This window comes from Anser cygnoides, chromosome 15, assembly GCF_040182565.1.
Source record: "Anser cygnoides isolate HZ-2024a breed goose chromosome 15, Taihu_goose_T2T_genome, whole genome shotgun sequence".
Classification (NCBI taxonomy): domain Eukaryota; kingdom Metazoa; phylum Chordata; class Aves; order Anseriformes; family Anatidae; genus Anser; species Anser cygnoides.
The window spans coordinates 5639311-5666848 of record NC_089887.1 but is presented as its reverse complement, the minus strand read 5'-3'; the positions used below and the strand labels follow the sequence as shown (position 1 = coordinate 5666848).

The following is a 27538-nucleotide window of genomic DNA, read 5'->3' as shown; positions in this document are numbered from 1 at the left end:
TCAGAAATATTTCAATACAATATGATTTTGTAGTTGCAAAGTTACATAATAAGGGGTATAGGCAAAGAGGGCCCTCTCACTGTTACTCATTTTAATTGTTTTTCTTTTTTTGGTTTTTTTCCTTTTATTATCTGTTCCTTGAAATTAAGTCTATAAAAATCTTGACAGCAGTTAGGGCTCGATGCTGTCAAGAAGTCATGCTAAATGCACTGACAAATATTTTCTTCTTTTGCTCTCCTGCCTGTCACCACGCTCCAAAAGTCTGTAAATTTACAATCCAACTTCTGCAGAGTTAAAACCTGTCTTTTCAGCTCAGTAGATCACAGTTAAAATCTGACTCCCTGACTACACCATGTAATGATTATTAGAGCACAAATCCTATGTACTTTGTGTAATGTCTTCTTCTAGGCTGTTTTCCTGATGATCGAGTTCTTTAGGAGAAAATAGGAGGATCATAATTGTGGAAAATTGTATTATCTTGTATCTTGTGACCATCTTTTTTTTTTTTTTTTTAAAGAGTTCATTTTCCCTTGCTCTATACCTTGTACAAACTTTGCACTGATGTAATTAACTCCATTTGGTATAGGTCAGCACAAGCTTGGTGTTATCTTATACGACAGATTTTTCTTGTGGACAGATTCCTTACAGTTGGTCATGAAAAGACCTAGAGAGATGGAAGGATTCTCCAGTTGGATTTGATACAAATTATACCTAACTTCCGTCCCACATATCCATTGTTCTTCTGACAGTATTTTTATTTGAAGTGTGATATATTTGATATAATAGGTTTTATTAATTAAAAATAAAGGATAATTATATTTGAACATTTTTCATAGTATCAAAGAGATCTTGGATAGTTGTTGAAGTAACTAACAGAATAAGTAGACATCAGGAATAAATGAGTCCATACAAATGTTGCATTATCTACCTAGTTGGAAACTGCATACTTTGTTCTAAGTTGCAGTTTAATTCTGAAATTTATGAAAAAGCACCCTGTGGGATAAAACTTTTCAATGAATTAAATCTCTCCCATAAGTGTTTACTTGTTTGTTTGTTTTTTTATCTCTATGGACAGAAGATTACAGCTTTTGTTTTGAGATTCACAAGTCATCATCACATGCAATCGTTACTTTTTTGAGTACTTATTTTTGAACCCGTTATCTGTTGTACACTAGTTAATTCTTGTAAATCTAAAGAAATATTTGGAAGCAGGATGGCATCAGAAATATGGAAATATAGCATCTGGGTTGAAAGGGCTGGTTTTTCAAATTATTTTGTTCTGCCAGATGAACAGATGCAGTGAAAACAGACAGCCTTATCTGCAGCCTTCCTTTTGGGGAGATTAAATGAGTGAATCATCTATCAAAACGTTATTTTATTTGATTAAATATAAGATATTTATAGCATTTCTAAATATACACCAAATCCAGACAAAAAAGGGAATGTTCACAAGGAATGGCCACTCTACACTGTCAGATGCTTTTACTGTACCCCAAAATATTTTTAAATCCCTCTTTCTAAACTTAGGTTGAGTGGATGCAGTTCACTGTGCATTGAGGGTGTTTAACAGATGACATTCCTGGTGCTAATATCTTGGTCTGGTTCTGTGGGCTGAAGGCATGTTTGCTGGTAGGTTTCCCTTTGTTTCATTTCAAATTAATGACAACATAGCACATAGTTTTCAAGAGTCTACCTTTTTCTTATGTTTTGGTACAAATTCTCAAATGGATACCTGCCTAAAAATTTAGCAATGGAATAATATAAGAATTTGTAGCTTACAGGAAATGATAAGATTTTGTCATTTGTTTGCGTTCTGAGTAGAATGATATTAAGTTAATTTGAAAGAATATTTCACGTTAATTTCGATGTCGCTTAGATATGAATGTTTGAAGATTTAATTTTGTGTTAAAAATAGAAATGAAAAACTCCCCAGAAGTCTCGAAATGAAAAGTTTGATTTATTCAAATATTTCTTTTAATATTATTATTTTTATATGTGATTTTGACAGTACTAATTTGTGTCAGGAGAAATTTCAGTTTTGTTCAAATGTGACTTTCTGGTGGGAAAGTATCCTAGCATTGCCTGACTGCAAAGCCAACTGGTCACAAGCCTTGCCAGGAATTAAAAAAACTTTTAGCCCTTTGAGCATTGGTTTGATAGCATGGTGTTGGGACTTTTTTTTTTTTTTTGTCTTTTCCCTGACTGAGTTGCATACTCTTATTTAAATAGTTTTGCGTTTGTTCTGAAAAATTTCCATATTTTTGTTCATATATATAAGCTCCCTTGTAAGAAGGCATATGAAATTCTTTTATCTTACTGCCCCTTTCATGGAAATCTCATTTGGCCATTTTTATTTGTGATTTTTCCTTTTCCCTTGATTATGTATTGAGATTTCTGTTAGACTTTTTAGTATTCTTTCTTGCTTGTGGTTTACAGCGTTCTTCTTTGGAGCTTGAAGGCTTTGTATTTCTTTATCAAGGGAGGAAGTTTTTTGTAGCTATATTTTCTTTACATTGTTAGCAATTCCAAGAATTTTCCTGAAATAAGAGCTTTCACTGCTTCTTGTAAGATAACATCATGAGTAATCCTGAGTCATTTAATTTTACATATTCTAAAATATCTTTTCTAAGATGGTCATACTGACATTTGTGTTCTCTGTCAACATAGTATTTAATACTGAGTCTAATGCTGTGTTTTCCCTGCTTTCCAGAGAACAATCTGAACCAAAAATATTCTGTTATCTGAATGTTTTCGATCAAATATTCAAATGCTGGTATGTAAGATGATTATTGACTTTTTACTTAAATGATGTAGTCTTCTGCAGAAATCGATTTCTTATATATTCACCAGCTGTATTCAGGAACTAGCATTTGGCTAGCACTTTTCAGGATTTAAAATAGAAAAATCTCTCATGTGGTGTCTTTCCTTAGGAGATCTCCAACACTTCACAGTAACATTATCCTGTTTTTAAATATGGGGAAATTGAGGCGCAGCTGTAGAAACTTGTCCCAGGTCACTCAATGGCTGAAGCAGGCAGAAAAAGAGAAACCAAGCTGAAAAGGAGAAACCAAGCCATCAGCGCTGAATCCGTCCTCCTGGGCTGTCTTTAAGTAAATCTGTTCCATTTACAGCAATCTAATTTATATCACTAGGTTGTGAGAAGTGTGTGTGTCATGCACGTGTGTGTATCTCGATAGATAGCTGCACAGTCCCGCACATCTATGTTACTTTTACTGCCAGACACTGAGCCGAAGTCTTGCTCAGCCCTCTCTTGAACACATTCCCATGAGCACCATGAACAGCCCCTTAAATAATCATGATCCATCTTGATTTTCCAGGTAAGACAGGGAAAAGCACTGTTTCTTCGGACTGGTGCAAGCCAATTGGTATAGAGAACCGAAGTCCCCGAGCTGTTTCCCTGGCTCCTAAGGGACCCCTGGGCTTCCAGCTGCCAGCTCTTTGTCATCAGCTGCATTCTCTGGCATTCTCTCCGGCAGTAGTACAACCAAGGAAAGAGCATACATTTTTCTCCTTGTGAATCAAACCCACTACTCTGTATAGTGAAAAAAAACCACTCCACCTCTGTCTTTAGCCTCTTGAATTTTATTTGCACTCCTCTTGTGTGTTTGTTGGACTCGGAGAAGGGCTCTGACATGCTTCTCATAGATTAACTGCTTCTTCAGAACCACCTGCAAGTATTTCCTTTAGAAAGCTATTTATGAATGGCAGTCTGGCCTTCCTCTGGTAACCCCTCCATCCATTTATTCCCCTATTTCTATTTCATTTTCTCATGTTGATCTTTGAAGTGGCAATGTGTGGTTTTCCTATGGGGTTCCTGCAGTCCTGTGCAGTTCTGGGCTTTGCACAGATAGCCTGCCCGTGCTATACTGCAGCAATGGAAGCTGGAGGAGTTTGGCACGATGGCTCTGAGACGTGTGTAGATCCTTTCCGAAAGGACTGAAATTGGCAGCCACTACAGTCATGGCAATAATAATCTCATTGGTTTCTGGAAGATTCATAGTGAGAAGCCCTCTTGAGAATAGTGGGATTACTTTTAGAGTTGCATTAGCAATAGGAATTGGACAGCTAACACCACTCTTGTCTCCACATTCTGTTTTGATGTTTTAAAAGGAGTCTTTCAACCACAGTGGTTATACTGTGTCCACCTCATCCACATAGCTCCTTCTCCTTTGTAGGTTATTATCATTGATCCCAGCCTAGAGCAAAGCTGAGAATGGAGACATTTCTGTACAAAATAGCTCTCAAGGTGGTAACCAAACCCTTAAAATTGCAAGACATGGCTGCTTGAAAATGCGAAGATGGGTACAAGAATACATCTGATTTTTCAGAACTTGTTGATTTTTGGATATTTGGGAGTGCTAATCTCAGGAAAGCCCAAACTCAGTAAAAGGCTTGGCCTTTTTGAAAGGCTACAGTCAGATGTAGCCCAGTCCTTACTTTCTTCCCAGGACTGCAAAATTACAACTTGCAGGTGATGCTTTGGAAAGGATTGGATCTGATCTGTGACTTTTATGTGACACAAATGATTTAGATGAGATGATCAGGCACCAGAGCATCTCCAGGTCTCAGTTAAATATTATGATCACCGCAGTGTGTGCCCATCAGGAGGAGAGGGGATTTCTGCTTGTCCATCTCCTGCCTGCAGAGAGCTCTGCTTCTCTCGAATCCTCTCCCTGTAGGCACTGGCCACGCGCTCCCAACCTACCATTGCCGTGACAGCGCACTGCCACAACTCGGGTTGCTCTCACCAGTCAAGCACGGCCTAATTTAGTAATCCAAAGGTTAAGTGTCTAGGCTAAGTTCATCATCTAGACTCCTCCATAGTGGTAGAGAAAGTTCAACACCTCCAGAATGTAATTCATCCCATCCAAAAATAGATGTCTAAGACAGGAAGAATGAATCACTCTCTGGGGGTTGGTGTGCCTCTCTGTTCACTGATGATAAAAGAAGTCTAGACAATTACCTTAACCTAGACATCCAGCTGCAAGACACCTTCAGCTGTGTGAGATCTAGCTATGCTTTCAGGTCCCTAAAGACAGATTTCAAAACCCCCGTTGAAATGCGAAGCAGCTTTCCGATTTCCCTGCAGCTTTCAAGATGAAGTCACTTTTGACAATCAGACTTCTTCTGTCTCAGTGAGACACATATGGCAGTTTTACCATAACTGAATAGCTTTTTAATGAAAGGGTTTTCACCCTCAGTCCCATCTGGGAATTGTCCATGGGAAGTTGATGATGGTTTAAGGACTATTTCTTCCTATTACTTGCTGAATCATTGCCGTCATTAAATATTGCTGCATAATTTCCTCACAAGGAGCCTGTTCCACGTAGATAATATTCAGAATGTGGTCCCCATTGGTTACTTTGATTGAATACATGCCACACTGCATGTCCTCCATGAGCAGGAGGACAACTCTTCAGCTGGTCGGTTGCGAAGCTCCCATTTGTGAGTTCATTTCTCACGGTCCAAAGTCCATCTCTCATCCTCACTTCCGATGTCATATTTCCTCATTTTTGCCTCCCTGTGCACTCATTTTTTTTAAAAGCATTTGGGGAAAGTTAGACAGGGAAAGTCAAGGGATAATTGCAGAAGGAAAGGGAAAAAGCAAGAAGAGTATAAGGCAGAGCAGAGCATCCACAGACCCCTGAAGAGGCTGCGGTAGAGGCAGCTGAGAGGAGGCACAGCCTCTCACACTGGACAAGCACAGAGCTGCCATTTCTGTTTGCTATTGCCTGTTTTAAAGATTCAATTGAACATGAAGACATAGTCTTGCAAGGTAAACATTGATATGGTTTCACTACTATGGTTAATAAAAAACATGCCCTTTTTTGTGATACCTTTTGTCCCCCTCTTCAGGGGGCAGGCAGTAAGTTGAGTCCTGAAAAGGATTATTTTTTTTTTTTGGCATGAGTATGTCAATTTTCTACTTGCCAGGAAAAATAATTTGCCCAGTGATGTTACAGGTGTCTCTTGGCCTCCCCTGCCAAGACATCTGCCCACTGCTGCCCGCGGGATCACACGGTGCTGTCCGAGCCTAAGCGATGGATGCCGTTCACTCTGGGAGATCCCTGCTTCAGCCCTCGCTGTGTCAGCTCTGAGCGCAGCCTGCCAAGATTCGAGCAAATATTCAAGAAAAGGTTGAGGTATTCACTGAGCTTGAACTATTGTACAAGAAATACCCTGAAGCAAAAACAGAGCTATGAGACACCATCACACGGAGTCGCTTCCCCCACCCCGGCAGGCACCATGCCGTACCAGACAAACTCCCCCAGATAGGATCCAGGCAGAGATGTTTGCTTAACACAGCAGCTCTTTGAAAAGGCAAATAAATGGACAGTGAAGCTACACAGACATGTCACTGTGCAGTGATTTCCGTTTAGCATTTACGTTTAGTGCCAGGAAAGCCTGACTCATGAATATGAAATCAGAAGGAAGGGAAGAATGCAGTTGTTCATTATTAGAGCTTCGAATTGGGCATGTGCTGGAAATTAGCATTGAAAACCACATAGGTTAAAAAGAAAGGGGCTGGCTCCAACAGTCCAGGAGGCTCAAAGACCCCAGCTTTGCGGCTGGGGGAATGTGCTTTAGTGGAGCTTTGCCCCAGCAGCAGGCCCTGCCCAGGGGATGTTACCGCTGGAGAAGGATCCTGAAGCTCGGTGCTCCCCGTGGTAAGGCTCTTGCTCACACATAGGTGGGGGAAGGCAGGTCAAGAATATTCTTGGAAGTCCTCCAAATATATATCAAGGCGATGGTGAGCAAAGGCAAGGCAAAAGAGCCATTTAATAATTGTCAGAAATAAGAGAAATAAATGAGAGTGACCTCCAAGGGAAAGGAGCAACCAGCTGTCTTCTTCCAGCCATGTCGGTGGGACGTCCTTCTTCTTCCTGCAGCTATTTCCCCTTGCAAAAAAAATCATGTTCTGCCTTAAGGCCCTGGCACCAGGGCCCAGGGAAGGATTGGCCCCCTGCAGTCTGTGGGTCAGAAGTGCATCAGAGCAGATGCTGTCCCAGCAAATATTGTTGATGGTGCCAGGAAGGAAGAAGCAGGTAGAGATGCTGCTGCGGGGTGGCGAGGGCTTGATTTCCAGAGCAGCTCTTTGCACATAACCCTGGGAGCGGCTCAAGGCAGCGAGGAAGCATGCCATCCCCGCTATTGTCTTTGTCTGAAGCCGCCCAGCTGTGCTCTATAAGTACCAATCTATTTCCTTGCATCTTGGTAATTCCAGTGCCCTTAAAATATTACAAGAGCCAATCTACCAGCATGGGGCAGAGCAGCTCACAGCACTGGCAAACCTTCAGCGGATGCTCCGGGTCCAGAGCACCAGAGATGCCGTAACAGCAGCCACACGAGGGACGTGGGACCAGGCGGATCTGCCAGGGCGCTCCTCACCCAAGTGTCCCCGTGCCACCTCCGTTGTCACCTCGGGTGACAACACCCGGTCACAGCTGTTTTGCAGACTCAGGCTTTCCCCAGGCCTGGGCCACGGGAAGCTGCCTGGCAGGGCTCTTCTCCACCCCCACGCCGGCTAGGACAGCTTCAGAGGGTGGTTAGCAAGCAAGGCGTGCTTGATGTGAATAATTAAAATGCCTGCTGTGCTTAAATAGTCCAGAGCCAGCCGTGGAGCCGCGTGCGTAAGCAATGGCTGTTGTCTTTAGAGGAGTCCTAAGGAAAGAGGAGGGAAGGGGACGGATAGCCAGTGGGATGCTCCATCAGGAGGGAGGCAGGATGGTGCTGGCAGCTCCCATGGGGACGTGGGTCATCCCTACCCAGACCTGAGGGTGGGTGAACGGGCATCTCGTGGTGCCAGACTCTCCCCATGGGTCCTGCCCATGCTCCTGCTAGCAAAAAGAGTGGGGTGAAGGACGAGATGAGGTCCTGGAGGAACACAGAGCCTTGCTAAGGGGCTTTTGGCTTTGTGTTTGAAATGCAGCTCTCAGGGAGATTGCCCCTATGGGGAAAGCTTTCAAGGGGTGATGAGGAAGCAGAAGTCGAGGGAAGAAGGAGAGGCAGATTTCCTCCTTGGTGTCTGGCAACACCACCAAGAGGTTTAAGGTTTGAGAGGCGGCCAAGCTCAGCACCCACCCTGCCATCCTCTCCTGCCCTGGATCAGCTCTCCTGTCCTGCAGCATGAGGACACGGGGCAGGGGACGGGGACTGCAGGGCTGCTCTGGGGACATCGAGATGCCCCTCAGCACAGGCAGCACGGGGCATGGGGACCCTCACCTGGGCACAGCCGGGGAGGATGTGCTGCCTTTTTGGAAGACGTCGTTTCCCCGAGATATCAATTAGGCACCAAAATGAAAACAGTTTCTGCATGAACAATTAACAAAGAGCTTCCCACAGCCTCTCAGCAGCCGGGCTCTCTCTCAGTTCCTATGATGCTGTCGCTATCCCTAGCTGCCTCTGAGTTTTTATTACAATAGCACTGAAACCCACTGCCGAGGGGGCTTCATGCAGCAGGGAGAGATATCAAACGCCCTGTTAGTGTCAGTGCTGCTGGAGCGTGGAGCTGGGAAGCTGTAAATCATCTCTTCTTGTGAAAGAAATGGATTTCTAGGCAGGGGATGGAGGGAAAATGAAGCATTTCCCATGAGTTGGTTTCATATTGAATTAAACAATTGGTTGACCATATATATATATATATATATAAATATATATATATATATATATATATTTGCCACAGAGAACCAGGGCAATTCTAATTTGGGGTCACTGTATAGTGATTTTTTTTCCCTCCATTTTTTTCATTCCAGCCAATGATCCAAAAAATCGGTTCTTTTCACAGCTTTGCCATAAATACCTCCAGGGCAAGCAAAAGCAGGATTTCAAGGAGAAGCAAGAAAAAAAGACTGTTGGGGGTCCGGGGCACGGCGGGGTGAGCGGGAAGGGAGGTGTGCGTGCGGGTGCGATGCGAGGAGCAGGAGCTGCCGGCTGCCCCTCGCCTGTGGTCCTTCTCCCCAGCTGAAGCTCAGCAAATGAGTCTGCCTCTCCCGCTATCGCAGAATGCTATCCGTCTAAAGATTTCCTTTAATTTAGAGCCGTGTAGAGTTTGAAAAGCCCTTCAAGTTCACTTGGGCTGATGAATTGGTAATTGAGTGTACCTGGATGTCGGTGCCGTCGGTGCCTCTCTCCGCATTTGTATCAGTCCGTGTTTGTTTTCCCGAGCTGTAAATCACTCGGAGCTTGGAGAGGCTTTTATCAAATCCTGGTAGGAGCCAGTTGCTTTCCCTTCCACAAACACATTGCTAATGCCACGTGGAACCCACTGGCTTTGCTGCTCATTTAAAAACAATGAGGATGTTATTAAATGGAAAAAAAAATTCCTTAGCAACAGGGGGAAGGAGGAGGAACAGAATTGCTCCCATCTCTTTGGAGCTTGCTCCTTCAGTCTGATATCTGTCCCATTGATCTCCTAATATGCTCTGCTTTGAAAACCTGATTTATTGCCCCGTGCTCTCTTATCTCCCTGCACGTCTCAGTCTGTTGGAGCACACGTTGTTCTCGGCTTCACTGCCAGCCAGGGCGAGTTGTCACCTCCTCAGCTGCCAACCGTTGCCCCTTTCTCGTCAGGATCTGGCCCAGCCCATGGTGGGCACGGAGTGCTAAGCACCCAGTTTAAGGGAATCAGCCAGGTTCTCCAACATAAGCTCTCCAGGTTCTCCATCTCCTTGGTGTCCACTACTCCAGGGGCTGCTGGAGATACCCAGCACTCCCCACCAGCTGTAGAGGAAGCACAACCAAATAGCCTCAGGGTGGTATTTCATGTGTAAATGCCCCCCTCACTGACATTTAAAGGGCAGAGTACCCAGTGGGGCCATTCCACCTGCCCAGGCTGGACGAGGATGCTCCACGTGTGGAACCAGCTCAGCTCCACATGTGGAACCAGCTCGGCTCTTCAGGCTGCGCTCGGTGACTCCGTTCCCATCTCACCCATGCCCCTGGCTGTTACTCGGTCCTGTGGCCATGTGCTAACGCTGACAGATTTGGCAAAAAGGAAATTTCAGACGTAAGAAGCAGCAGTCCTGATGTGTAGTTCTGGGAGCCACTGGGGTCCTTCACCCAGCGTGGGAGCTGAACAGCGCCACGTGGCCGGCACAGCCCGCGAGCACAGCCTGCGTGCTGAATACAGATTGTTTTCGATGGGCTGCTAGGGTGCTGTTTGCTCAGGGGAAAAAATGGCAAGTTATTTCCATTAACAAACAAATGTGAGAACTTTGCAATGTGTGTGTGAACATTTCATGAGCCTAAAATCAGGTGGAGTTTGCCAAAGAGATTATTCATTATGAATTGTTCATTCAGCTCTAATTGCTTGGGTCTAGCTGTTGTTAGAAGGACTGTGTGACACCTTTGTAGTACACAGTTAAGGTCAGAGAAGTGTCGGTAGAAATGACTTCATGCTAAGTCAAGCTTTTGCTGGGTGTAATGGGAATCTACCTGCTCAGCTTAGCAAGCAGAGTGAACGATGCTGCCTGAGCTCTTGTTGTCACTACGCGGCCCAGAGAGCTAATGGAGAGTGAGTTGTGCTTTATTAACTCCCACTTTCTTCGCAGAAGAAATAATTAAATTCACCTGCAGAATCCCCATCTCTCTTGCATAGTAGTGTGCAGCTTCCCTGCATCTTAGCTAACTAGATTAGAGATTACTCATGCCAGGATCACTGATGAGAAGGCACAAGCTAGAAGGGATCTGGCTTGACTTCCAGATCCCAGGTGGTATTTGCAGGACTTATGCTTAGGAAAAGCATCACTTCTTTTCTTTCCGACCTGACAAAATTTGCCCAAAAACCCAGAGGAACAAGCAACAGGGAATCCCACCATCTGTCTTTCTAACAGCATTTTCCAAAATGGAGCTACACTTTCAAGTCTCACCAGCTCTGCCTCTCACTGTACGGAATATATCCCCATCTCAGAAATGCAAGGGTGTTTGTTCTTACCTCCACAATATTCTCATCTGACATTCGCTCTCCTGGAAATCAATCCAGCGTTCGCCTACCTGCATTCAAATACCTGTCATTGTTCTTGTGCTACTGTCCTTCTCTCTCCAATTTAGAGATTATATTTCATAACTGACCTCCAACTACCTATTGCCTCTCTGTGACACTTCTCACCCTTTGTCTACCTGATTGATTAGTCTATTATGTTTTCCACTCTCCAGATGACTTACAGATTGCCTGGTATCTGTCACGGGCTTGCTTTCCTTCTGTAATATTTATTCTTGGAGTTTTGTAATGCCCTCCGGCTGCCATTCTCTCTCCCCGCTCACTGTCCTCTGCCTGCCTCTCTTGCAAATGTCTAGTTCGGAAAAAGGAGAAGAAATCTTTTGGAAAAAAAAAAAAATCCTGCCTGCTGTGAGTTCACACGCATGCTGGTTAAAAAAATACTGTCATGCTTTTCAGTGGGGCTCTTTTTTTTCTCTGCATCATTTGGAGGTAACAAAAAGTCACCAAATAAGATGATGATCAGTAGTGCAGCTTGGAAGGCAGCTTTCTCCAGGAAAACTTTGACAGAGCAGGGAGCAATGCTGAGTTTAAAGAAGAAGAACCGTGTAGGTAGCAGGGCTCTGCCTCTGCTGGGGGAGAGGTCTGGGACTTGTCCCAGACCCATCCATCTCTCAACCAACTTGTCAAAGGCTGTCCAGCTCTGATAGCCTTCTAGGCTCTGTCCATCACTCTGATGTTTAATTAACTGCCCTGTTTGCCTGGATCTTGCGCTGAGTTTGAGCTGTCTTTCTGAAATACTTCTTAGGTCACGTCCAAACAATAATAACAGGAGGAATAATAAAATGCTTGTTGCTAATATTGCTCTTATTGTTATTATGTTGATGATAATAAAACAAGACGCCGAGTATCATGGAGATGAGGACTGTTATGGTCAGTGTCACTTCTTGCTGTGCTGGTTGTCTCGTGTCACAGGTGGGCAGGAGCTTGACAGCAGCAGTGAGCACAGAGAGCCCTGGCCAGCCAGGCATCCGAAACTAAAAGAGGAACAGAGAGGAGGTTAGAAGTGAGCAGTGAGGACAATAAAAACACAATTAAGATTTAAAAATGTGATAATGAGACTGATCCCCACGTGAAAGGATGACTAAGCTTATTAAAATCTGTCTGTGCTGGATGGCTGGTGCTGCTGGTGGCTCCTCACTCCTCCAGGAGCTCTGCCCTAATACCTGTCCATGCCATCTCCCCGTGCATCCCAGAGCTACCCATCCTCTCCCACCCCTTTCAGTCCCCATCTGGCATTTGTCCCACTCTTCCTACTTCTGTCCCAAGTCGCCTTCCAACATTTCTTACAGTCCCTGCTCTGCTGGTGAGTGGAGCTCTGAGTTGAGCAGCTGACCTCACTGTGGTACCTCTCCTTGTTCCTCCTCCCGTACCCATCTGGTCCCTGTGTCTCTGACTGTAGCTGTGCTGTTCCTGGGACAGCTTCATGTAACCAAGGCTTTTGTACCCCTGAAGAAGCTCCCTCTTATGTTTTCATTTCTTTCCTTGCAGTTCACGTGCTGGGTGTGGTGACCATCTTGCAGGACCCCGATGCTGTGCCCAGTGTGCCTCCAGCCCCGACAGACAACAGCTAGGAGACGTTCATGACTTCAGCAGGAGCCAGCGGTGACGCCTGGGCACAAAGGTAAGGGGCGACCTTTCCAATTGCATCTCCAGAGGGAGAAAAATAGGCTGGTGTGAGACATTTGGGCATGGGAGAGAGCGGTGGGGGTTGTGCAGATGGGGCACGTCCCTCTGGGAAGGGTTCAAGTGCCTGGAAATCCTCCCCAGGAACCAAGCAAGAAGGGGACCCTCACAGCATTTGTTTCCCAAAGGAGCTGGTGCAGACACGGGCAGCAATCCAGGGCTGTGCTGCTCACATTGCTTCTCACAGCCCTCATGAACCCAAACGGTTGAACTGTGGCTGCTGCGCTCCTGAAAGAGAGGTGGCAGTGGAAGTTATCATGGCTATATATATAAATGTATATTTATATAAATATAACACTATTTTTTAAGCTTAAATTCACATTCTCCTGTTAAGATGTGAGGAATATGGCATTTTTTTCCCCCAGATGAGAAGTGCAATGTGTACCTCCACCCCAACTTGTACAAAATTGTGTTTTACAAAGCAGAAAAAGAACATCAGGTTCACGTTGGTGCTGTAATTTAGTTTTCTAAGCCTAGAGTTTGCCATGTGTTTCCTGTTGAAATGACTGTCTGTGCTGGGCACTGAGAAATTTTCTCCCTCTTTCTCATCTCTACCTTGACATTATGAAAAGGGTTTTCATCAATCCGTCGAAAGAAAGAGATAACTTTTGTATAAAAGTGCACAGTCGACAGGGTTGAGTTTTTGGATAGTGTATAATTTTTTTTTGCACTGTTATTATTTAAAATATGCTTTTTAAGAGGACAAAAGGGAATAGTTTAATGGAAACAAATTTCTACAGAAAAATGTGCAGCTAGATAAAAAAAGATTATTTCTGTTATTGCTTGGTAGACAGGTGAATTTGGAATTTGAGTACAAAAGGTGTTAAAAAGTGTGCTTAAACTTCTCTTCAGTGTGCTGTTGAGATTGAAAAGAATAATTTCAGGAGAAAAACTTTTCTCTGAGCCTCCATTTCCAGCATTGTCAAGTCTATAGCAGCTGCCGTTTTCCACAGCTATTATCGTGTTTTCACCTTTTCTTCTTCTACCTTATTTGTCCTTTTTTGAAGAAAAGGTAGTGCCAGCGAAAGGCGTGCAGGTCCACGGGCTCGAGCCAGCGTGGAGGGGAGGAAGGGCTGTGCTGGAGGTGCATGGGCGCCTCTGAGGGCCAGATGGGCTGGCGAGGATGCAGTTACTGCTGGGAGGGCAGGACAGATGAACAGGCTGGCCTGGGGACAGTCATTTGAAAGCACCTGCAAGTCTACAGCTCCTAAGACCCACTTTCAGCAATGACTTTTAGCCAATTAGGAGCCTAAGCATCACCAAAGATAAGCAGAGCTTAGGTGCCCAGGTCCTTCCGGGCAGCCACAAAAATCCCAGCGATGCAGACAGACAGACAGCAGCGTGCGCCCTGCTGGAGCCAGACCCAGAGCCAGGCAATGAATTACAAATATGAGTGCCAAAACAGCAGGCTTGGGACACAAAGGATAAAAGACAGTTGTGTTATTTGAGCTGATAAGCCCCGTTTGCATCAAAGGCTCCTGCAGGGTTTTCACAATTGAGTGTTATACCATCCAGCGCTGAGCTACCAAAGATGTAAAATGGGACTCGCAGAGAAAGCTTCGTGCCTGCCACAGCGCAGCAGAATAAGAGTTTGTTTTGAAAACTGTTGGGCTGAATAATTAGGGATTGGTCTCCGTGGACACGGTGAGATATTGCTCCTGCAGAGCAGTGATTGCAGCTACTGGTCTCAGCTCCCTGCCTCCTTCCTCCTTTTTCTCCCAGTCTCTGCAAGGCCTTGGTCAAATGCTGCCAAGCCAGCACGAGCAATGTTCCCCCCTTTCTTGGCAGTTATTGTCCCTTGTCTTCCTTTCTCAGAAGACTTTTCACAAGCAATAGGCTATTTTCAAGGGCTGCAAGCATTTGTCTCAATGTACAAGATCTGGAGAGGTAATTTACTAGCCCAAATGAAAGGAGTTTATGCAGGTAGCCTGTGGAATATTGTCCAGGGGGTCAGAGGGATAGAGACAAGAGTCCTCTGAGGCTGCCACTGAGTTTCCTGCAGAAGCAGACAAGTAGGTGCTGCTGTTTTGTTTGGCTCTGTTCTGCTGCACATCAGTAGGCTCCCTTTCAAACAGCCAATGCTGAGATCCTCAGCACGAGAACATCACCGGTCTCACCACAGAGGCTGAAGAGCAGCAGGACCTGTAGGAAAGCAGAGTACCTTCGGTGAGAAGAAGCAGGCAAGCTCAGAGGTGGCTGTCCTCATGGCTCTGGGCTGCTCATTTGGGGAGCAGGTGCCCAGGAGGGGTCCGGAGACGGGGCCAGCCCGTGCCTGACACGGGCAGCTGGTGGCACCCGATGGCACGGACCCTTCTCCAAGCGGCTTCACGCAACGAGCAGATGACTGAAAACCATCTCCTGGGCAATCCACTTCATTCATCAATTAAATTGTTTGCTGTGAACAGTTTGGCCCCATCCAGCTCCAGGATTTCAGCCTTGTAATTTTGCTGGCAGGGGACGCCGGCGCCATGTCCGCGAAATCTGCCTGCCAACTGCTTCCCCTGCTAAGCGTTTTCTAGGCTAACGATCCCGAAAATCTTGCCAGCAGCCCCAGCTCTGTCCCTTTCAGGGCAAGCCGCTCATTTAAACGTGAGCACCTCTAAATGACTCCATCTGCTAAGTGACGTTAGGAAAGAAAAGATTATAGCAGGAGTTATTGCCGCGTCCTCGGGTCGTAACCCTGCTATAAAATGGGCTGGAGGAACAAGGGGACCGTGAGGAGCCGGCAGAGGCTCAGAACCACCTGGGTGACTGTCAGCTTGATTTATTTTCTTGCTCATTAGATAAATTAGAAAACTGGCAAAAGAAAGCGTTGTCCTCTCCCAGCTGCTTGGGAACCTGCCACGTGGCGCACGGCGCCAGGCGCGGGGACATGCGGCTCCTTCCCAGATCCCCGTCCCCGCTCACCGTGCCCCAGGGGTGCTGGGCCAGCAGGGCAGGGACATGGCCAGGGCCTGGGGCTGACGGTGCCACAGCTCTCCTTGGGGGTCCTCTCATCCTAACCCAGCTCAGTGATCCCCTGGCAGACCACAGGCAATCGCTAGGGCTTTGCTTTTCCATAACAGTGCTGATTTTTGATTTTTTTTTTTATTGGCGGAAACAGTGGTGACAATATTGCTTTTGCGTAACAGCTTTGACTTCTGAACCGTTCGTTACCCTCACCAGTCAGACACACTAAAGCAAAATACCCCAGGTTGGGGAAGCGTCTCCAGACAGGACCTGCTGCCCTTCAGAGATGCCATCAATGTTTTGGTCCTTGGTATTTGGGCGAGTTGTGATCCATCTGCCTCCAGCAGCTGCTCCTCTTGCTTATCAACTGGACCGAATTTTGTGCACCAGAAGGATGGAGCTTAACAGTCAGACCTGCTTAAAATCCACAGGTAAAATTCAGTAGCCGGGAGGTCAGACTGCAGTCACGGTGCCACCTAACCTAAAAACTCAATGAAATCTTCAGCCTGCATAACCACACTTTAAATTCGGATCATTTATGCCATCCACGCCACAGACAAAGTATGCTTAGCTGCTTCCGATGCACTTCTGTAGTACGAAATGAGGCCGCTGATGTACACTCGGTATTTACACAGAGGAAGAGCTTCCAGCCAGGATGAGCCATTGCAGACTGCAACACATTTCTCAGCCAACGTGGAGGAATCCCTGCTGCCAACAGAGGCTGAAGCCGGGGGAGAAACAGGGCAGGGGCCTCGGGGACGGAGGGACAGGGGCATGGCACTGGGGTCCCCTGCTTCCCACCCTGCTTCTCCTGCCCATGGGACTTCTGTATGGGGCACTTGTCACCTTGTGACGAGGCAAGCATTGGGATGTGTGTGTCCCATGAGATGTGCAAGTGCTGTGAGGGGGCGTGGGGTGGCGGAGATGGGGCTAATTCCTTCCTGAGACTCGCAAGGAATCGGCTTACAGCCCGAAGCTCCGATTACTCTTATCTGAGCCTCTGTGAGGGTAACCACACATACATCCTAAAATTACCCGGATTTTTTGCAAAATCCGGGGGCTGGCCTGGACTCACCTGACCCTGAGGAGCAGGGGGAAGAGGTCTGAAGCCCCACATGTGCCCGATGGGCAACATCTCACTGTGCTGCCCAGCCCCACCTGCCCACCCCGAGGGAGCCTTGTGCAGGGCAGCACCATCAGCCCCTTCCCGGCACCAGGCAGACTCTCCTGCTGGGATACTGGCAGCTAATGTGCCTCTAGAACCATCAGAGAGGGATAAACACTGCCAAATACAACACCGAGGGAAATGTTGGACTAGTGGCATTAAACCATGACTCCCACCTGCCGCCCTCCCCATCTCCCACCCCACCTGGAAATCAAAGCGGGGAAGTAAAAGCCCCTCTCCCCCCTCCTGCCGTGCCTCTCAGCCACTGACATTAACACTGGAAAGCCTGACATTAGCTCTGAATGGATTTTAATAACCCCCTTGTGAGCCTGAATTACCCACACAGCGTGAAGTCCTGCATGCTCTTGGAGGCTCAGCCAGGAGCAGTGCACGGGGGGCTGGATCCGTGCTCCAGGCTGGGGACACGGTGCTGGAGCCACCCGAGGGGCTGAATTTACTTCTGTCAGTGCTGCTTGGAGAACCGCTGCTTGGGCACCCACTGCCTGCAATTTTCTGGCCACCAGCAGGTCTGCAAGGGGACTGGGGCTGCTGGGCCAGCCCGTGGTGGCATCTCCATCGCCACCTCCATGGGATGCTTTCCCCTGGGGGACAGGCCATGGGCTGTCGCGGAGAGATGGGATGCCACGCGTGAGGGCAGCCCCAGCCCCTTCCAGCACGTGGCATAAAACTTGTGCCTTGGGTGCGCTGTGGGTGGGGTGCAAAATGAGATCATGCCTGGCCCGGCTGAGACTCCGGACAAGCGCATGAAAATCTGGCAAGAAGATTAAAAGGTGTCCCCAGGCAGAAGAGGGTATTTATTGCTTTATTTGTGGCTGAGATGCATATGGCGTGGGAGTCACAGGGCCGGTGACCTCCCCAGAGCACCTGCACGTGGGCAGCGCTGTGTCCCCACAGGGGCTGATCCTGGGGACACGACAGCAGCCAGAAAAGCTTCTTCTGAGCTGCAGGACACCGCTGATTTCCCCTCCCCACGGGCTGTGGGGCAGACATTGCCCAGCACCATCGCTGCCAGCCCTGCAGCTGCTCTGCAAAGGGCACAGCCACGTTTTCCTCGTCTTTAACGAGAGAGAAAACGGAGAAAGATTTCCAGATGCTTCTCACTTCTAGAAAATGAAGGGCTTGGAAATGTGCTCTGAAGTCACTTTTCCTCTCAAAAGTCCCCGAAATCTGACCAAGAGATACAGCCCCCTTGGTCAGTCACAAAATCTCAGTGTATTTTGGGTGAAGAATGATGTTTTCTGGCTGCTATCAAAATCCACACGTATTTTCATCATGGGAACAAGAATATCCACACGGATATGGGCATCATATCACAGGCAGCTTTTCCAAGTCAGGCTCAATTGGAGATGAGACATCATCAGACACTTTAAAGTATTTAGGACCAAAACCAACCCCTTTAAAAAGTCTGTGGTAATGACTGAATTATATTTAAGAGGCTCATTCCTACTAAGTAAATGCAAATAGTTTACATGGAAAACGTTTCCCATTAAGCTCGTTTATACATAAAATGCTAACAGATTGAGATTATGACTCTAATGATTATTTTTATTGCGGGTTTGCATTTAAATGGCATAAATTTCCCCCTACTGTTCTCTCTTTGGGTTAAATCAATGAAACCTATTAAGAAGGTTAGTCTTCCTCCAAGATTCCTCCCTCTCTTCTTTCTGTCTCATCTCCACTGGTGCCCTTTCCATCCACCCACCAGCAGAGATTTTGCAGAGCTGCCTCCACGACGTCGGTGCCGAGGATTTGAAAATCCCCTTTGGTGGAGCAGAGTGAGGCTGCTCCTTGCCGAGACGGGGAATTACAGAGCAGTTCGAGTGCTGCCGGGCCGGTCCTTCACCCAGTGTGGGCCACACCATGTGGAGATTTTGGAGATGGCTTTTCTCTCCTCTTGGCATCTCCCCTTCCATTTTACCAGAGATGCTGTGCCTCCACCTCCTCGGCGAGCGATGCTCCTGTCGTGGCTCACCAAGCGGCTGTGGCATTTCTCTTTGGAGAGGAGATCTCCTGGTACACACGCAGCGAAAGCCGATAAGATTCTGACCTTTAAATTGGGCTTCTTCCTGCTCGTGGAAGGAGGAGGAGGAGGGTTGGGTGCCCAGATCTTACTTATTTTAATGACGAATCCCTCGTGTGGAGGCTTTGAAATGCTCGGCCTTCATGCAGCTCTCCTCCCTGGGCTGGAACTTGGCCGTACCATGCAGGGGGTGTCTCTGTTTCCCCTCTAGTGCCAGGACCTTTAGCTGTGCACCCTCGGCCCACAGTTACCTGTGAGCAGCTCCATGCCAGGGGCAGAAGCACCCAGCCTGGCCCAGAAAAACTCTACAACCTCTGTACCCAGGTACCAGCATGCATGGGTTTATGAGCTTAGGGCCGCACTAGCACTGGGATCTCCATGCTCCTTAATCAGCATTGCTGACCTTTCTTTCCTCCATTACCCTCAGCATCACTTTTTTTTTTTCCTCGCTTAATTTGCATAGGTTTCATGTTATCCATGTTTTTGCTTTGTCCCTGTTATCCCATTACCCTGGATAATCAAAGTTGCCTGTAATAGAAACAGCAGAAACAATTTGCTTACCGTCCTATTACAAGATATTCCCTCTACTACGTCTGAGAATACCTGCAGTTCTCTGGTAATGCTAATTAACTGTGCATACATATAGAAAGTAAGGCAAACGGCGCTGGGATCCTTTGGGAAGGTGGGGATTAAGGAAGATAAGATATTATTCTCCTCTTTCTCTGTGCTTCAGTGTCCCTACCCTCAATGGAAATTGCTTTGCACTTATAGAATAAAATGTAATATGGGGGGAAGAAGGGGGAGAGCTGCTGACTCTGCAGAGAGGTGAAGTTAGAAGGAGCTGATTTTCCTGCTTGCAAACCTACGATGAAGTAGTGAATGTAGTAGAATGATGTCTTGCTCCTTGTTCCTATTCCCAGAGTGGGGTGGGATGGGGCAGTCCTCACCCCATGCTGCTTCCCAGGCAGCAGAGCCCAGTGGTGCTGGGCAGGGCTGTACCCAGACACTGGTTCCTTGCAGTTAATCCCCCTAGGCTGGGGCTGAACAGGTAGAAAAGCTCCAGTTCAGCCTCAAGGACTGGTGGAAACGGTGGCTGTAAGAATGAATGCCCTCTGAAGTGCTGGGTGCCTGCGGTTGGAAGTGGCAGTTGTGTCCGTCAGGATGGTCCTGCACCCTTCTCCCATCTGGGGCAGCTGGTGCAGTGGCAGTTTCAGAGCAGGTAAAAGTCCTGGGGGAAACAAGGAGGATGGCAGTGAGAGAAGGAAGATAATCAGGAGGGGTTGATGTGGTGGCAGGACAGGTTGCTGGTATTGTCCCAGCGACCCCCCTTCATTTTGAACGGCATAACGTGGTGTGCTCAGGCTTGATGCAGCCCATACGTGAGGATACATGGGGCGATTTCCCCTCATTTGGATGCAGCATTCTCTGCAAGTCTCGCATGAGGATCTTGAGTGCCAGCCAAATGAAGAGTGACTTACGCAGCCGGGCATGCATGGCGAATTGTCAGAGCTCTTCGTGCAGGAGAAATCCCACTCAAGTCCACCCACCGGCTCCTCGCCGAGCTCCCCAGCTCCTCGGCAAGCAGCAAACTCAGACACCCGAAATGCAGCCCCACAAAACAGAGGCCATGGACACATGCAGATATCTGTGGGTCTGGACCCCATATCCCTGCCACCCTCTGGGGTGAGAGCTGCAGGAGCGGGGTTGGAGCAGCCCCGGCTCTCCCTCCACCCCCGGATCCGAAATGGAGAGGAAGCTGTTATCTGGTAATCACTGCATCGTTGATGAAATCCTCGTGTTGGGGGTTTTACCACGTCTCTCATCCCCCAGGTCTGTCAAGGAGCGTTATGCAGCCATGACTCAGAGAGAGGCGTCGCTGGAGGGAGTCTGTAGATGCAGCCAGCAGCTGTCATGTGGGGTATAAATAGTGTATATGCACCATATAGGCATGACCTAGGAGCTCAGGACCTTCCCTTCCCATGTGATAGCAACTCCTTTAAATGGTCCCTGCATCACATTATGGGGCTGGCCACGCAGGAGGGCCAGATTACACAGTTGTCCCCCCATTTATCCGAGTTGCATGGGTTAGGGCAGTAAAAGGGCCGGGCATCTAAGGGCTGGGGTGCTGCAGGCCCCTCCTTGCCAGGAATGGAGCAGGGGGCACCTGTCAGCCCTGAAATCAAGCTCCTGGTCTTATTAACAGCCACCTGAGACATTCTGGTTCTGATCAGGCAGTGTAAGCTTTAAATGCAAGAGTGGGTTTAAAAATATAACAAGAGCTTGCCTTGCAGGAAGGGATGCTTGGCGTAGGAAAAGGGAAAGTGTTTCAATGGGAAAGTGTATCGCTATGGGCAGTGGGGAATTTCTTGTTGGTTTTACATAGCTGAGGCAAAGGTAAACTTCCTATTAACTTCTCTGAGAGAGTTTGTAATGATTTGACCCTTTAAATTAAAGATCTGGAGCTAAACAGCTGTGCTACCGACTCCAGCACAGCCTCCGCCAGTGCAGTTCATGCAACGTGCCAAAAGAGCCAGCAGCTTTCAACAGTGACTGCACTCAGTGCTGTTCTGTCTCTTCTACTCCTGACACCATTTCAGGGGAAAAAAAAAAAAAAAAAAAGTCAAAGGTTGAATTCACAAGCTTTGTTTCTCTGCAGTTCAAAGGAAAAACATCCTGCCTTTTAATTGGCACCAAGTTCTCCGACAAGTACCAGTGCTGTCCTAAAAGCTGACACCCAGACAGGCAGGCAGAGCCCAGCAGACCAGGAGGGAAGGCTGTTTGAAGTGCTCGGGTGCCTGCCACCCATCTGCAGGTGTTCGGAGGTATCCTTGGCAGCTAGTGCTGTTCCAGGGGCAGAGTGGGGCTTCATTTCTGATCATTAATGCAACAGTCTCTTCCCAGCACCACGCTTCCTTCCACTGATCTTCTCTGTGCACAGTCCAGGCAGAGCCACATATTGAGTGGTTTGCATTGGAGGTCACAGCACAGAGATAATGAAGTTGTTTTCTTACCCTTTGTATTTTCTGGTGTGGCTCAGCCTGCTCTCATGCCTCTGCTCCGGTCCAGAGCCTGCAGGAGGTGGTGGGAGGCAGATGCTCTGCAAGCTGCCCACAGCGTGGGCTGCATGCCCCTGAGAGAAGCAGTGACATCTCAGGCTGTGCTCACCCCCGGTTTAACCCCAACATCTTGGCCAAATGGAAGTCATCCCTCCCGTGAGCCTTGCTGACAGCCGAGGGGGGCTTTGCTGGGGGAGCGCTGGGGGGTCAGGTCCTGCCTGATGTGGTGAGCCAAGGGGCGGCTCTGTGTCTACAAGAGTCTCTCAGTGGGGCTGGCACTTGCAGAGATTATCCTGCTGGGGGTACAGGGGGCCCACCTGCTCCTCTCTGCGGGTTCAGCATCACTCCCATCATTACTCTGACCTCGCCTCTCCTTCCAGGGCTTGCTGCCCCAGGCTTCCTGGCACCTCCGTATTGCCTCGGCATCTGTGACTTGACCCCAGGAAAGCACTTCTGCTTGTGCTCATTTACTCCATGCTCATTTTGCTCCGTGGAAATACCCGCTTTTCCCCAGGAGCCCTCATCATTGCCGCCAGCACAGTCTCAACAAGTCCCGTGCAAGACAAAAACCCCAGCAGAGCATTGTCAGCCTGCCTGTCCCACGCCAAGCCGTAGCCAGCAGTCCCCAAAGCCCAGTGGGGTGAATATAGTTATTGCTAGGAAGCTTTTTATTTACCATGACCTTTCTGACATTACAGTAAATGCATTTCAGAGCACGAGAAGTGTAAAAATAAACTGCAAGGAAATCAAGACAGCTAATTAGCCAAAGGTTACTGCTGGGCTCGGTGGCTGTCAGCCCTTTTGAAGTTCTCCTTCGCGCAGGAAGACGTGTGTGCGGTGCTGCTGTTCCTTTGAATAAATGTCTTGGTTTCCAGAGTGGTTTCATAGCTCGATGTGACTAAGCACATGCGAGGCCTGTCACAGCAGGGCTGGGCAGGATGCTCACGTCCTTTAACCTCGCGTTTCCCAGCGCCGAAGAGCAGCTGGGCTCAACGGGTGCCTGATCTCCCTGGCCCTCAGCTTTCCTTGCAGCCAGGGCTGCAGGTAAGCAGCATCAGAAAATGAGGCAGTGCTCTCCAGGTGGACTGGGACAGGGTCCTGTGTCCTGAGGGGCGTTTTGCTCATCTTCGGGCGCCCAGGCTGCAGGGAGAGGTGACAGCAGGATGCCCAGGAGTGGAGCTGTGCCCCTCCACCCCAGTCTCCTGCCTCCCCCTCTGCCCCCCCTGCAGGTTTCTCCTCTTGCCTCTCTCCTCCTGCCTGCTCCTCTCCCTCCTTGTTAACTAGCTGCTCGTCTCCTTGCGGAGTTTGCGCCACGAGTCAGGGCTTTGTGTGCATGTGTGTGTGTGATTCAATTAAACAAAACACAATAAAATCAGGGAAAACAGGGAGACACGCAGACAGACAGCAATTCCCTGCTCTCTGAGCACTAAGCCTGTCTGCCTGCGAACTCAGCCCCAGCACAGCTCGCTCGTGTCGCTGCGTGGGTTTGCTCGGAGCAGCCCCGGGGATCTCCTGTTTGGGGTTCCCATCCCTCAGCACCTCCTCCTGCCCCACCACCAGGCCCTGGGGCTGCTCTGCTGGCTGAGGGAGAGCCTCGGAGGAGCTGCCTGCTCACAGCCAATAAACCCCGAAATGCTGAGGCGTCTCCTAATGCTCAGCCTCCTCCATGCCTCCTTTCCCCTCTTGGCAGCTAAAAGAAACCCCCTGAAAAACCGCAGCGGTGCTGCAGCGTGGGTCTTTTGCTCAGCTCCCCAGCGGTTTTCCTCCTGCTGCCTTCCTTCATCTATTTCTTCCCCCTTTCCCCTCTAATCCGCTCATACTGTGAACACATGCTCGTCTAGCATCCCTTGCTGCCAGCCCGCTCCCCAGCAGCTTTCTCGCCTCTCCCCATGCGTGAACGTGTGCGTGGCCGTGAGGGCTGCTCCTGCTCGCTCCTCCCCGGCTGGCTCCGCGGTGCTGCACATTTCTTCTGTGAATCCGGCCTCTTCCCCTCGGCTGGCAATCCAGCAGCTAAAGTGGGTCAGTGCGAGGGGAAGGCAGGGCCCAGTGGGAATGCAGGCACCAGAGGATGTGGGTGCCAGCTTATGGGGCAGGAGGGAGAGGAGAAGGGGAGGGCGATGTTCTTAAAAAGTGGGGATTTTCCAGGATTTTGAAAATGTGTGCAAAATGTGATTAATGAAATCCCAGCGCTCGATACCCTCTCCTTAGCAAGCCATGCAGTGAGCAGAGGTACCCCCTTCCCAGCAGCAACCCCTGCCATACAGAGCCCTCCGTGGGGACATGAGGGGTTGTGTTGGGCCATCTCGGCACGGCTTCATGTCCCCACGAAATGCTGGTGGGATCTTGTCCTGCATGAGGACAATCCATGAAGCAATTGCCTCTTGCACACGTGGTGGGCTCCAGGAGTGTTGTGGAGAGCTGCTGCTCCATGCATCAAGCCTCTGTGTCCTCAAGCCCTTCTGTGTAACCTCAGAGCCATGTCTTTCACGTTTGGAGGGCTCCTTCTGGTACCCGGGGCCTGTCCTTTCCTCTGGTTGACGTGGTGCTTATTGGGAGAGGTGCTGCTCCCCTTCCTTGGAGTCACAGCTTAGCGGGGACCTTCTTGATAATAAAGGTCAAAAAATGGGGCCTGGTGCACAAGGCCAGGCCTGGAGGCAGGAAGGCCGGCAGCTCCCTGTGGAGCAGAGCACCGAGGGGCCATCCACCATCCTCCAGAGCCTGACCAAGGCCTGCATATGGCCCCTGTGGTCCCCACACTTGTCCCCTCAGACCACGTGTGTCCACAGCACGGGAATACATTTTAGCTGACACCAGTTCTGCAGAATTTCCCGTGCATGCAGCCAATGCATCTGGAGCCGTTCCCAGATGTCTCTCCTTATTAATGCCCCCTTAGCAATTTTCTGAGGACCAGCCTCCATCTCCAGCATTAAAAACAGTCCCTTCCTCTTTGATTTATGGATATTAATCCATGCCAGCAGGCAAGAGGCATGACATGTCTACATAATATATTCATTATTAAATTGTTTTTGTTCCTTTCGTTTCTCCTCCACCTCCAAGGCTGCACCTTTCTTATCTCTCCATAACATTTGCAAGTGCGTGCTGCACTCAGAAAGACGTCTTCCAACACAGAGCAGCCAGCAACCTTCGCTAGGTCAAACTTAGAGGTCCATGCTTCCTCCCCAAAGGCCACGTTCAGACTCTGGCACAGAGCAGACCCTCTCTGCCCCGTCTTCCCTCACGTCCCCTCCGCAGTGCCATGCTTGGGATTAAGTGTTGGTGTGGCCAGGACAGTGGGACACCCGCAGTCCCGCATCGCTTGTTCTGATCATAACACGGGGCAGGCCAACTGCGTGAGCCTGCTGGCAGCCGGGCCTGACACAGCGCCCAGGCGGGGATCCAGCGAGTGAGAGTTGCTTCTGCAGGCATTCAGATGCTGGCTCTGGATCAGTAATGGCTAATGCTGCCCAGCCCTCTGACTCGGGGACCAAAACCTGGGGAAAACAGCGTGAGCTCCACTGCTCCAGTATCCCATCTGCTCAAGCCATGTGCCTGGCCCTGTTGCTCAGAGCAGACTGGATTTCAGCACTGGGTTCCCAGTGAGATCCCCGTGTGATGGGCTGGGAGGAGAGGAAGCAAAGATCTCAGGACCTTGGCATGGGGCTGCTTTCACTTCCCTTTCACGTGTCTGTGCTGTACGAGTTCTCAGCCTGCTCAGCACCCTCTGGACTCCTCATGATGTTCCTGCAAGGAGTAAATCCCCGACCACAGCTCTGAGTGGGACCTGCTTTGGAGCAGCCCCCTGCACTGGGATAACCCATTGCTCTCTCCCAGCCTTGACGCCTCGTAGTGATGCTCTTTTCATCCTGCTGAGGGGCACCCTGCTCCACAGGGCAGTTTCTGCAGACCCGTCTCCCTGCTCCAGCCACTTGTTCTGGTCAGGGAGTGGAGGATCCACTTTGGAGGACATTCTGGTGATCCAGTCCCTCTACTCCCAAGATTCCCAGCCTCTCATCACACTCACTGCCCATCTCTGGACCTTGCCAGCGGCGGTGTGGCAGCTCTGATGGGAAGGAGAGTCAGGGTTATCTCAGCCGACCCCCCCCTCAATAACCCAAATCCAAGAAATCCCTGCAGCTTGGGTGCCTGTCCACCGGGCTGCTGAGGACCACATCTCTCAGCACAGCACCTTTACAGTGGCAGGTGCTCACTGTGAGCAGAGGAGCTCTGTACACATCAGCTCCTCTCTGGAAATCGTGCTTTTCCCTTTTGACAACTAGAAAGCCAAGCTATCCCGACTGGCTGTGCCCATCACTACACAACCTGTCCCATCCCTGCTCCCCAGCTCCACCAGGGCACAGCATTGGTTTCTCCACCCCTCCCCTCTCCCTGCTGCACCACAGCGGTTAGAGGAGAAGAGTGCAGCTGGAAACTGATGGCAGAGCTGATGTGAAGCAGCAGGACATTAGCAACTTTGGGAGCTCGAGAGCAGTTTGAAAAATATTTTTGTTTCTGTTGGTGAAAATGAATCTGTCCCAGTGGCAATAAGGCTGCTTTTGTTCAGCGGGCTCTTAGCAGTGATTATTGTTGTTTTTCAATTTAAAAACCAGACGGTCTATTTATAAAGTATAGCATGTGGATTGAGATTTTTTGTTTGTTTGTTTTCTTTAACCAAGTCTTTAAGACGTGCTCTCAGTTCCACTGCTGATAACCCAGGGAAGCAGTCAGGGATCTGCAGACCCCTCAGTGAAATGAGAAGCAAAGCTCAGTTAAGTAAGTAAGGCTGCAGCAATGTTTTGGAGCATCTGTGGAAGATCCCAGGTGGGAAAGGTGTGGGGCTGTAGCTGGGGAGTGCTCTTGGTGGTGTTGGAAGGGCCCTGGACACAGATGCAGAGTCCCTGGGGGCACCTATGGCCGCACTGCTGCCTGCCTTGTTCTCCCTTGTCCAAAGCGGAGGCTGATCAGAGCTGCCCGCAGCACCATCTGCAGCACTCTGCATGGAGACCAGGAGGAAAGCCAGATTCCGTCTTCGGCCTGGCGCTGCTCCCACGTAGGCAGAGACCTCTGAAAGGTAGCCGGTGCCCACGGTGCTGAGGTGATGGCGAGAAGGAAAGCTGTCCCTGGGGGGCATGAGGGGATCCGGCAGAGCATTGCTGTGGGTTCTGGATGGGGCTGACAAGCTCTTGCAGGCATAACATGAACATCTCTGCACGCTTTGGGCATTGGCCCAGCATTGGCCTGGCAGGGCCTCTGCAGCAGCATGTATCACGCTGGCACGCCAGCCCAGGGTGCCAGTCAGCTAGCAGGGCTTGCTTTCTCCTCCCAGTGCAAGGTGTTCAGAGCATCCTGGCTATGGAAGCTTTATCATATAAACTTTGTAAGGTGCAGGTGCCAAACAGCTTGCTGCAGCAGTATTGGAGGCTCTGGTTTGGGTGCTCTCGAATGCTCCCATGTAGATTATATGCTGCTTTGGCACGTCAGAGCATCGCTTTCTGTGCACAGTCCACCATCACCACCAGGGCTGAACAGGAGAGAAAACAGAGTCCTGCTTGCACACGAATAACCCAATTGCCCAACCTTCAGCCCTCCTGTTGACCCAAGCTGCTTGTGACAGACTTGGTGCTATA

At 49.0% G+C, this 27538-nt stretch overlaps 1 protein-coding gene across 7 annotated transcripts in view; it reads left to right on the top strand.

Moving 5' to 3' along the window:
- ELFN1 (extracellular leucine rich repeat and fibronectin type III domain containing 1) overlaps positions 1 to 27538 on the top strand; it is a 108731-nt gene that overhangs the window by 42778 nt on the left and 38415 nt on the right. For 5 of the 7 annotated variants that reach the window (XR_010825082.1, XM_048064354.2, XM_048064333.2 and 2 more), the window contains one exon: positions 12509 to 12641. The gene's annotated coding sequence lies outside the window, so the exon portion shown is untranslated. Of the gene's footprint in view, positions 1 to 12508; positions 12642 to 13715; positions 14179 to 15834; positions 16089 to 27538 lie in introns of those variants that run through there. The other 2 variants (XR_010825081.1, XR_010825083.1) reach the window with 2 other exon arrangements.